Genomic DNA, 11679 nt, shown 5'->3' on the forward strand with positions numbered 1-11679 from the left:
ACATGAAACAGTGCCTGTGCCACACTCTTCGCTGAAATGGTGTGCAGCGGCACTGCTTCCAGGTATCGTGCTGCATAATCCACAAGGACCAACACAAAGCAACACAAAGCTCTGGATGAGGTGCTCCAGAGTTTTCTCGCATGATAAATGCCCTGCCATGGGGTTCGAATGAGCCGCTTACTTTATGTTAGTTTTTTTTTTCAATGTAATAATTGTACAAAAACCAAAGTTCACTGTGAATTTTACATTTATCAACAAGTATACCATTATGTATTCTGCATTATCACTACATTTTCCACGGTGAAATTCTGGCAACCACAGCTGCCACACTGTAAAATGTAATTCTAGATGTTTGTTATTTCAACATAATATTTTATATCAGTTTGACGATAGATGACTGAAGTTGTTGTTATAACATAGAATTACAAGTTAAAAACGTCCCAATTACACCAAAAAAAGCTAACTTGAAAACTCATGTCCAGCTAAATCACCAACTTATGTGAACTTGACAATGTGGGTAAGTTGAGCACAGCAGGATTCAAAACTGTCCCACGTGACTGCTATCGAGGTGCATCATGGGGAATTGGCGGTTAACGACATGCTCACTTTACTTGGACGTTTTCTAATCGTCTTCTTTGGAATATGCTTTCAAGGTGAGTAACATTGGTTATAACTATAAGGAAAGAGAGCTACAAAAGTTGGAACATGTTTTGAATTTATGGCATGACATGGGTTTTCTCTTTTACCGAAATGTTTGCTTTAGCTAATGTAACTTTAGCCGACAAGGTCCAGCTTGTGTGTCATGACCAAACTTGACCTAATAAACTGACATATGGCCTTTTTTATGGGTTTAATGTGGCACTGACCAAATCACAAGTATTGTGCCGCTAGCTTTAAGGTTGTGCACTCAACCACTGTTGCGATATTAGCAAGCTAACTCAGCTAATTAATAAAGCTTATTTCATATTGTCTCTGTACTTGTAAATTTCTTTCAAGTTCACAGGCTGTTGTATTTTGGTGGAAGTTCATTTTGGCAATATTTCCAATAACTGGCTGGGTTCAAAAAGAACTTTTTGGCAGGACTGCTATGCTTGTTGTCATCTGTTTACCCCTATGTAATCACTTAAGTTGTTATTAACTGCTGCATGCTAAGCTGCAAGAATGCACTGAGGATTGAGACAAAATATGGTCTACAAACCAGCATTATATTAGTGTTTATCAGATAGTCCTCCAGTGTGTTTATTTTTTTCTTTAATTATATTGTGCAGTTATTTGTTACCCTGAAATGCTTTATGCTTAACAACAGCTCACTATTTTAACTTATATTTGAACTCTTGTGATGAGTATGACTAGATTGTGTGAGTTTCCATACTAAAAGAGCTGTAGTGATAAAATAATTGGCATAAGAGACACTGATTTTTGGCATGGTATACTGAAGAAGTTTTTTTTTTTTGCATAATTTACCTTTTAATTAAACTGCATTCCCTGTATTGTAACAAAACTAACATTGTTTATATGTCAGAAAATTAACAAAGATGAATAAATGGCGAAAACAATTAATTATAACATATATTTTTATTTTACTTATTTTAGGTCTGTGAAGCCAAACTTGATGCTGGGGATTTATTTTTGTCAGTGGAGTCAAATGGTAAGTTACAATTTGTGCATTTTGTCATACTGGAAACACCACAGATTATATTGTAACTTAATAGCTCTGTAGAACAAATGATATAAAGATTGTGGTGTCAGGGTACTTCTTAAGAAGTAATATTGCACTATTGATGATTGCATGCAGGTGGCATAAACTAAATATTCAGACGTGCTACCAACAAATGATTCATTAACAAAAGCAATGGAGCAGACTGTTTAGGTTCTTGTGGTTGTAATAACATCCATAACTGCAGGTTTGTCATTAATTTGTTTTCACAGGTCTAGATGATCACATCTGACTTTGTCATTTAAATGAGGTGGACTTGCAAACTTTGCACTCTTTTGGGTAAATTGCTGTCCACTACATATACACAGAATGTGCACAGTATTTCAGATATAAAAAGGGAGAATGTAATGGACTTGGCTTTAATGTAAAAAGCCTGTTGTGTAACTTTAATGAGGCAGACTAAAGCAGTATGTTGCTCATCAAGCTAAACATCTGAGGAATAAGGAAATTGTTACTTGTCCTTTTACTCAGTGTTCTTTTAATTGCACATTTACTAAAGTTTTACATCACATAAGTCATTTTCACAATCATTCTACTTTAAAAGATTTCAAGACAGAGCATATTGTTCTCTGAACTTCCTTGTTCGCTGAACGGCAGGTAAAGTGCATCTTTTTGCTTGTTTGCTTTTGTGTGTTTGTGTTTTCTCTAATGGTCCTCAGATGACGGTTTGCTTAAATTTGGGTCTCAAAGAACATTTTTTTTTATTCTGCCTGTACTCCCCACCCCTCTTCTTCTATTGCTCAGGTTGAAGCAGAATTTGCCCGTCTTACATCTGTTGACCTGAAAGGGTTCCTTTTTGCTGTGCTTGACAATTATGGAGAGGTTCATGGAGCTGTACAAAATCAAGAGCGGCATAGGAGGGCTAACTAGGCTCATAAAATGCTTCGGTGATGATGTAAGTGTTCAACTGCGAAATCTAATCCTTTGTTTAAGTTTTAGGTTATCCAGTTCAACTGATGAACTCATTGAAAGAAAGCCGATAAGTAAAGTCTGTCATCATATTTCACAACTGGACATTTAGCGTGGTAACTTTTACTGTGTATATTGGTGGTAGGTTGGATATCATATTCTACTTGAATGTCCTGATAAGCCTGATTGAAAATCTCCAATGATAATCATATATTGATGGAATTATGTATCAAAAAGCTGTGAATTTGGAGCTGTCTACATGCTTCATAAACACTGTTTAAAAAGTGTTTTTGTTTTCTTTTTGACTTCTTTGACCAGAGCCCTACACAAAGGAAGAGGACAGAGGACCTCATTTTCTAAAGGAAGATCCCTCACACACTTTCAAGACTGTGAAGGCTGGCATTGTTTCTTTTAGTAAATTTAATAACGACAGCACCACAGTGGATTTTAAATTAAACATGTGGCATCTATGAAACAGTAGATGCCACATGATAACATGTGTACTTTTTCCTCACCAAATGTATTATTACAAGATCTTTGACACTGGATTTGGTCTGGGTTTCAGAGAAACTAACTGGCAAGCTAGCATTGATATTATTAGTGTCTTGTGTTTATTTTAGTCTTCACCAGGGTCTTTGACATTTCGCTGCTGTACTGTTCACTTCAGCTTTACGTTTGATTTCTCACATTGTATATTGTAATGGCAGAGATGTTAGGATATTTAAGGGGCTGCAGTGGCTGCTACAGCTGTGGGGGGCAATACTTTGGTGAAATGTCCTGGACCCTGGAAAAGAGACTGTGTAGACTGGGTAAGCAATTAAAGGTTACCGGCCCAGAGTCATTGGGCAGCTGGGTAAAGGTGGATGTTGATATTCAGTGCCAATTATGCAACCTGTTCAGCCATGTCTATATGCTCTTTTTTATGCTGTTAATATAGGGAGGAAAAATAAACTTTAATCAATAAACTGATTAAAGAAGCATTGTCTATGGAGCCACAATCTGATCCTGTCGTGTAGCTGCAGTTTGCACATTTCATGTATTCTCAGCCAGATTTGGTTTAGAACACAGCCAATATTTAGCATAAGTAGATTTAAATTCACACACACTGATGATGGCAAGCTACTGTGGCATCCACAGCCACCCTGGGGCGCACTGACAGAGGCGAGGCTGCTGGACACTGGCACCATGTATGTGAATCCACCCATGTGTGTGAATGACTGAATGTGTAAAGCGCTTTGGAGTCCTTAGGGTACTAATAAAGCGCTTTACAAATACAGGCCATTTACCATTTAAATTGAAAATTTTGTTTGAATTCTGCAATTGAAGACATGCTCAGTTATTTATGAACATGGTCTTTGTTTAAATTAAAGCAAGAAATGGATTTGTAACATGGGGGGTGCATATCTCATTCTGAAAAAACTTTAACAACTAATAAGTGTTACCCAAAGCCAATCAGCATCATCCAAGGCATCAGTATGGCTCTTCTTTGGAAAGACATGAATTCTTAGGCACGAGGGATATTGTGTAATTGTAATTGTGTAATTTTATTTATTTTTTGTCTTTGAACCCTTTTATAGCCAACAGGTATTGAAGACACGTTTTCTAAGAGGATGAAAGTTGCCATTGTGATGGTGAAAGAAGAAGACATCATCGATTTGTTGGTTGTCCTTGAGGCGGCAGTAATCCTGTCTAATCTGAGGGATGTCTCAAGTGCCATTTCCATGATGATGGGCCTTCTTTTTGCCCTCAACATAGACTATCCAACGGAACTTAAAGGCATCTTTGAAGTCATTCAGAACGTCCTAATGAACATTGGTGGAAGGCAGTGCATCTCAGTAGTGCATGGTCTATGAAACAGACTCTTGCAGAACGCCAAGCAGAACTGTAATTGTATGCTCACAGCATACAATTGCCTTAGCGTTAAGGACAGTTTTTATTTTACTGCTTGTTTTTTTATTCTTGCAAGTTCTCATTCTCACTTTTGTATGTCACTAAATGACTACACTTTACATTCCAGATTAGACAATTACTCATTTGTTCATGGTTTAAGAAACTTATGTGAACAACAACATAATGGTGGACTCAGCAGACTCAAACTAATGTTTCTGAAATATTCATATTATCAAATGTTTCAGAAGCATGCACTCATTTTCAGAGATATTGGTTCTGTGGAATTTGTTGCAATTGTAAACGAAGACAAATACAAGAGTTTGATGTCTTAGTTGTTATAAACTGATCTTTACTGTCACTTATCAAAGGTTTTGTACTATTTTAATATTTCAAGTTTTATGCTAACAGGACTGAGTGACTGAGTGACTGAGCACAATGAAGTTTAAAAATTTTGCAAATGTAAAGAATAACTTTTCTAAAATAGCAAGTGTCCCATTGATACATTACATTAATGCAGACTTTATGTTGTTACTTCACAAGAATCACTACTTCTCCTAGAGTATTGGTCAGAATTTAATCTTCACCCAAACTGGGCTCAAGACCAAGTTCAGTTAAGGCTTTAACACATCATTTGGATTTGAAGAGCTACATTAATGAATGCGTTGGTGTCTTGCTTCAGAAAAAATCCTACCCTACCACGTTTCATCAGAGTAGATGTGGCACACTTCATCAAAATGATTTTCCAGTGGCCCTGTTTGAGGAAAAAAAAACCCTCATTGGGTAAAAGATTTCTGTTTGCGATTAATGGCACAACTTGTCAAGTCTAAATCCTTGGAGGAAGCAAGGTCCTAAAACGCAGCATTGCTATTGTGGCATTAAGTGGATTGTGTCAAGCATATGGCATTATTTTTGTGCCTCTATTCTGAGCGCATATAAAAAAGTTTGCAAATGTACAAAAAGTACAAATGTTGCATTTTGAGGAGAAAATTATTTTGAGAGAAGGAAAGCTTAATTTGAGTGAACAAAATTAATTGCCGCGTGCAAGAAATGTATATCAGTGTTTGCTATTATCCATATACACACAATACAGCGCATCTCGCTCAGTTGTTGGCATTTGCTCTTACACAGATCTCTGCTTTGTGTGATGACAGTCATCTCCAGACCTGCTCTCAGTGTGTCGCTCCTGCTCGCAGCATCTCTGCTGCCTGCACACTCAACTCTTTCTGTACACCATTAATAGTTGCCACAAAACCAACCATTCCGATTGGCTGTTTGGTCTCCAATCAGCTCGCTAGCTACTGCATTCCGGAAACACTGTCCAAAGTGTAGCTAAATCCATTTTTGGTTAGTATGTTTAATTATTTTATATTAAAATATATAATTTTTAAGACCATTGTTGGTTTTAATCTAGTTTAAACCAAACCACTCCACTGGACCTAGGTACATTTTGGACTGTGGAAATAATCAACAGCCAGTCAAACTGGGCATAGGACAATACTGTGTCATGAACACCTGTGCCTTTGATACTTTCTGTCAAAGTTTGTGCTATGCTTTCTGTCACAGTCTCTCAAAATATGTTGAATAGTTCAGAGGAGAATAAAGTATTCCGGCTTGTGAAATCCCTTGATTCAAAAGGTGTCAACATACCTATTCTTTGAGGGCAGAAGCTCTGAATTCAATATTCTGTCCTGTTCAGTTGAAGACTGGTTTTCACCTTGCACAGTGCCATGTGTCCACAGTAATTCAAAAAACAATGATAGAAAACCCAAGTGTTCACTTCACAAGACAGTGTTCCTCCCAGTACTGCAAACTTTACACACCAACCACACGGCAAGTACCTTTTGTCTCCATTGATTTGTCAGTCCTTTCAGCTTCTGGCATAGCTCACCTTCAGTCTGCTGTTGAACAAGCGGTCAACCTTGCACCATCTCCATGCCTAAGACCAATCCAAAGTCCAACATGATTTGAAACAGATTCATCAGGAAAGCTACTCTGTGTCAATATAGACAAGTTCTCCCAAGCTGTAACTGTGACAAACAGTGAGCAAACCTTGGAAAATGCTCTAAAGAAACTCTGGAGCACAGTTTTCCCAATCCAAAATGGTTTTCGCTTAGTGGATTCCCATCCTCTCTGCTACTTCAAGGAGAGAAATTCACACTGAAAACAGCCATTGCTTTTCAGAAAAGCCCAACACCAGAAACACTTTAATATGGCATTATATGACATTCTGTAAAGGACCCCATGCATCTGGGAGATGTATGATGACCTGAGAAAGAATGTAACCATAGCATCTGAAAACACCAACATACAGTATGTCCTCACACTGTGCTTTACACAGAGGAATGATGGCAAGAATTCATGGAAGAAGGTCTTTTTTTATTTTGTGAGTTAGATGATGGAGCTAAGTAAAATATGTTTTAGTCTAATTTAGTTAAATGAGGTGTATATTGATCTTCTGTGTTGTAAGTCATAATGGCTGCACAGCCATTAAGGATCAAATCAGCTTCTAAAAAAATTTGTTGGTTTTTCTCCCTCGGCTCGCTTTTTGCTTTCTTTGAGCCTCTGGACCAGCACTCCCCACATTACATCAAAATCTTACAAGTCTAGAAATGAAGCTGTTTCGACAGAAAAGTCCCTTTTCCATTACTACCTTGCTTGGATCGACTTGGCACGGTCTGCCACAGTTTTCAGGGTTTTCCATTAGGTCATATTACGTCGTACAGGTCCTTTTTTAGTACCTACTCAAGTCTTTCACAAAAAAACAACCATTATTATGGACCCCCCCCAAGCTCCGTTGTCTTTACATAATTCTGGTCACTGCATCGAAGCCTACCCCATCTGGTACGACACAGCAACATAACTGCAAAGGTACACAAACTTTATTGTTTATATTTCATTTGACATCTCACAGCAATATTCCTGTAAGCACATGACAAGAGGCAAGAATAATATCATTAACTAGAGCTCAAGTACTTAAGCAGAGCGTCTCACACATGCCTGTTCTGCTCCTCCTCTGTACCTTACTCCACAGCAACCACAGACTCTTGTCCTGCAGCTGCAAGTACATCCCAAGTAGTGCCAAGTCTCTCCATGGTCTTCGCACAGATTATGCAGAACATAGCAAGTCACTGACATAGATTTCCCCAGTTGGACATCACAGTCATTTCTTTTCATGAGACAACGCAACCAAACACATTTTCCACAACCAACCGTGCTCAATGGATTTTTTTTGATTGAACAACTGCTGTTTTGCTCCTCAGGTGCCCAGTGTCATAGGAAGGTTTCAAGCCAGCCCTGCAGTGGATAAGCTGTGTCTCCAAGGATGTAATAGCCAGTATTCAACACACCAATACTCCTAATGTGAGCTGGTAGAAAGTTTCCGCAGCTGGCCAATTCCCACAGCGTGGACAGTCTTAGAACACAAGCATCATGCAAGCTCCCTGGCAGTCCAGCAAATACATTCCAGAACATATCCATTCCATCAACAACACTCTGAAGGGTTACGGAGTGCCACCCTTTACAGATGAAATAGTCAGTGTGATAGTGTTGTAATAATCGATATGTGGGAACCATCAATAGCATCCACACAGTGTGGGAGTCCCTTGATGTAGGCAACAACAGTGTCTCAGCTGCAGCACAAACCTGCAAACAGCTGTATTGCTTACTCCAAAAAGATGTCCAATACCTCTGTACTTTGCACTAGTAGCAAGCTTCCACAGTGCAATAGCCACTCTCTTATTCAGGGCCACACACTGGTGGAAGGTCGTGTCTTGTCACTCCATAACATGATGCAGTTTGCTGCACAGGAAGCTTAACATTTCTTCAGACATCCTGAAGTTCTGCAACCACTGCTCGTCCATGAAGGACGGAACAATAACAGATGCCTGGGGCCCATGAAGATATGTGACCTTGGATCTTCAATACTCTTTGGCACTGCCTCTTGGATGCACGCTATTGGAGCTTCTTACCTTCCTAACTAGGTACTAGGTAACTGCTGCCCCACAGTGGCACAGATACAGTTATAACATGAAATTGGTATTAGTGCTTATGATTGCATAAACATAAAAACAAGGCTTCAAGCCAAAATTGTTATTAATTTCAACAAAGAGAGATCACTTAAAAGAACTGAAAATGATTTACTGAGTTACGAGTTACAGAAATTAATGTACTTGGGGATTAGACTTTAATGACCCAGGAAGGAGAATGGAAGAAGAATGGAATCCCACTGCTGATAGGATTTAGGACAGGACATCCCAGAGTCTATATGCTAGTGGTAGAGAAGATGAAGACTAGGGTTGACTCGAGTTTTGACTCAGGTATTTGTGAGGTTGAGATTGTGAGGTGGTGGGTTACATGGCTGAGAGTCTAAGAAGATGGAGATTTAAACCATGCTCACAAAAGAAGGCTGAGAAGACGACTGGACTAGGGTAATGATGTCAATATTGAGATTGACATTGTGAGAAATTGGTAGAGATGTAAAGAACAGAAAGCAGCCCTACACCCAGGAAAGCAGGCAGATGAGTGTTACAGAGCTTCCTTATTTAACTTGCGCATAAGCGTCATTTAAATATTAATCAGATATTCTGCCCCTAAACATGTGAAATCCAATGCTCACCAAGGCAAACATCATCTTTCAATGAATACGTCTTTCAGCGTTGCAACACTCTATTGCCAACTTTCTAGGCATCTAATGCTATACACCTGATCAGCTTTCTGCTGGTTGTCACAATGTTTCTGTGTTAAAGTGACATCACTGAAAGACACAAACTGAAGTAAAGAGCATCTTTGTCCTTTTCTTCATACACAGCATGTAAGGTTTGGAACTAATCAGTGTAAAGGCAGCAGGGTACTTTTAATAATTTGGGTATGAGGGGCACCAGTAGAATATTCATGAAAATAAATTAACACTATTTGACCTTAATCTTATTAACTCCACTTGAGTTGGGAAACACTTTAATCACTTCAATTAATTGGTTTCTAGCTATGTTCATGAAGAGAAAAATGTACGGGCTTAATGGAGTGATGGGTTTGAATGGGGCCAATTCCAGCAGGGTTTACAGCTTGACAGGGCACAGGCCAGAGTGCTGGCCTAACCACTCCACTGATGTTTGTTAGTGCTTTTTGCAACAGGAGGTATTGTACTGATCACTTTCTTCAGTATGGATGAGCAGAAGAACCACGTGCCTCAAAGTAAAGAATTGTGTGCTTCAATAATGAATTATGCAATAAACTATGCATTTGTAAATTCAGTTTTTATTACACATATTTATTTAAACATTACTAATATATTTTCTTATTTAATAATTTTATTTACACTGCAATTTGTGCCGATTGCTTTACACTGCCAACAAGTGTGTGTGCTTGTACAAAGGACATTCAGCCTCAGTATTTACACTTACATTTACAGTGAAATGGAGAGCCTTCCTGTTGAAGGTAATGCGCTAACATGGCTAACTCTAGCATCACTGCACATATGCTCTCCCCTTTTAAGATCACTTTAGCATATGAAAAAAGGCTCCAGCAGTATTAGTTAGCTATCATTTTTAATAAACGAATGTGCTCTTCACAAATAAAGCTTGAAACAGCTCAAACTGTAAGAACCAGGACTCAGCTTTGTTACATTTATACACAATGGCTGCAACCTACAGCCTGATAAAAATGCAGTTTGTAAACGCATTGGTCCAGATGTTACCACCTAGCTTTCTAATACTTTCAGTTACAAGAACTGAGACAGGGTGATTACAGGGTGTTATTTCTGTCATTCCTCACATTACTTAGAGCTAACACTTTTTATTCAGTTTAATTTATTTTAATTACACAAGTGCGCCCATTCATTCTCAACTGGACATAGATGACCATCAAGGACCATGTTCACCTAATCCCAACCTCTAATACAGTATGATTAATCTTATGTGAATAAAGCAGAAACTGCACACCCAGCATCAAAAGTTTGGTAAAGTAGCATGAGTAGTGTCAAGTTTTATAGGTTCCTGTTAAAAATCGTGCAAACCACATCTGGTACTGTGTTTAAATTCTAAACTGTATAACCCAGTCGTTTTTACTTATTGCAGCAGTATTTCAGTATGAACGGTGAATTTCACTACTACACTAAAGTTGTCATGGTCCTGGGTCGTTGACCCAGCTTTTTGTGTTTCCTTTTGGCTTCATCTTGGGTTTGGTGTTTATTCTGATTTTGTATTAGTTCTTTGGGTTTGGTTGTCGTGTTTATCATCCCTACCTGTGTCTTCCCTCTATGCTCTGTTCGTGTCCCCGAGTTTGTGTTGTAAAACAGTCTGTGCGTTTCCTGTTTTACATTGTAGGTCTGCTTCTCGTTATGTCCATTAGTTTCAGCTGTGTCCACCCCTGCATGTCATCTCCTCCTTACCTGGTGTGTATTTATAGTGTGTGTTTGCCTCTGCTCGTCGTTGGATTGTCTGCGTTTCTCTGTGTAACTCCGCGTAAGTCAGTGTGTTCTGCGTCTCTCTGCATCCTCTGTTCTCAGTCCCATGTTCAGGTCCGTTCTTTGGTTTCCTCCAGTTTAGGTCTCGGTTAGCCCCCCACCCTTCTTTGCCTGTTTTTGTCACTGCCACTTCTGTAAATAAACGTCACTCTCATCACCAGTCAACTGCCTGCATTTTGGGTCCTTTTCCTCCTACACCACATGGCTCGCCCCGGCAGCCGTGACAAAAGTGCTTATAACAAACTGTTTGTTTTTGTAGAATTCATTAGCATCTGTGGAGAGATGTATCTGAATATCTTTTGTTCCACTTTTCCTAACCTCGAAGCTGATGATGGCTTAATCCTGACAGAGACAAACCTCGGCACTTTACCCAGATGTTACAGCGTCCGTCCAGTAATTCAAGAGAGAGATCAACAACTCATTAAGATCAGCCAGAAACCTGCCCCTTTCTACAGCTGTGGCTGAGCAAAGCAAGATCACAGAGAACAGACAAAATAATAAATACCTCAATTTTAGGTAGATGATGATGATGAGACCTGTGACAGAGCTAACATCTCCGTTAGTTATTAGCCGTCCTAGAGAACTGTTAAATTTTCTTTCTTTCTTTCTTTCTTTCTTTCTTTCTTTCTTTCTTTCTTTCTTTCTTTCTTTCTTTCTTTCTCTCCCCCTCTTTCTCTCATTCATTCCCCCTGTCCTATTTATT

At 38.9% G+C, this 11679-nt stretch overlaps 1 long non-coding RNA gene across 1 annotated transcript; it reads left to right on the top strand.

Annotated features, from left to right (window-relative positions):
- Nucleotides 1-517: 517 nt before the first annotated feature.
- LOC120730859 lies at nt 518-3247 on the top strand. The gene is made up of 4 exons (XR_005695224.1): nt 518-653; nt 1594-1648; nt 2462-2612; nt 2945-3247. It is a non-coding gene; the product is annotated as an uncharacterized LOC120730859 (long non-coding RNA).
- Nucleotides 3248-11679: the final 8432 nt, after the last annotated feature.

Source organism: Simochromis diagramma, unplaced genomic scaffold (genome assembly GCF_900408965.1).
Source record: "Simochromis diagramma unplaced genomic scaffold, fSimDia1.1 OVJJ01000746.1, whole genome shotgun sequence".
Classification (NCBI taxonomy): domain Eukaryota; kingdom Metazoa; phylum Chordata; class Actinopteri; order Cichliformes; family Cichlidae; genus Simochromis; species Simochromis diagramma.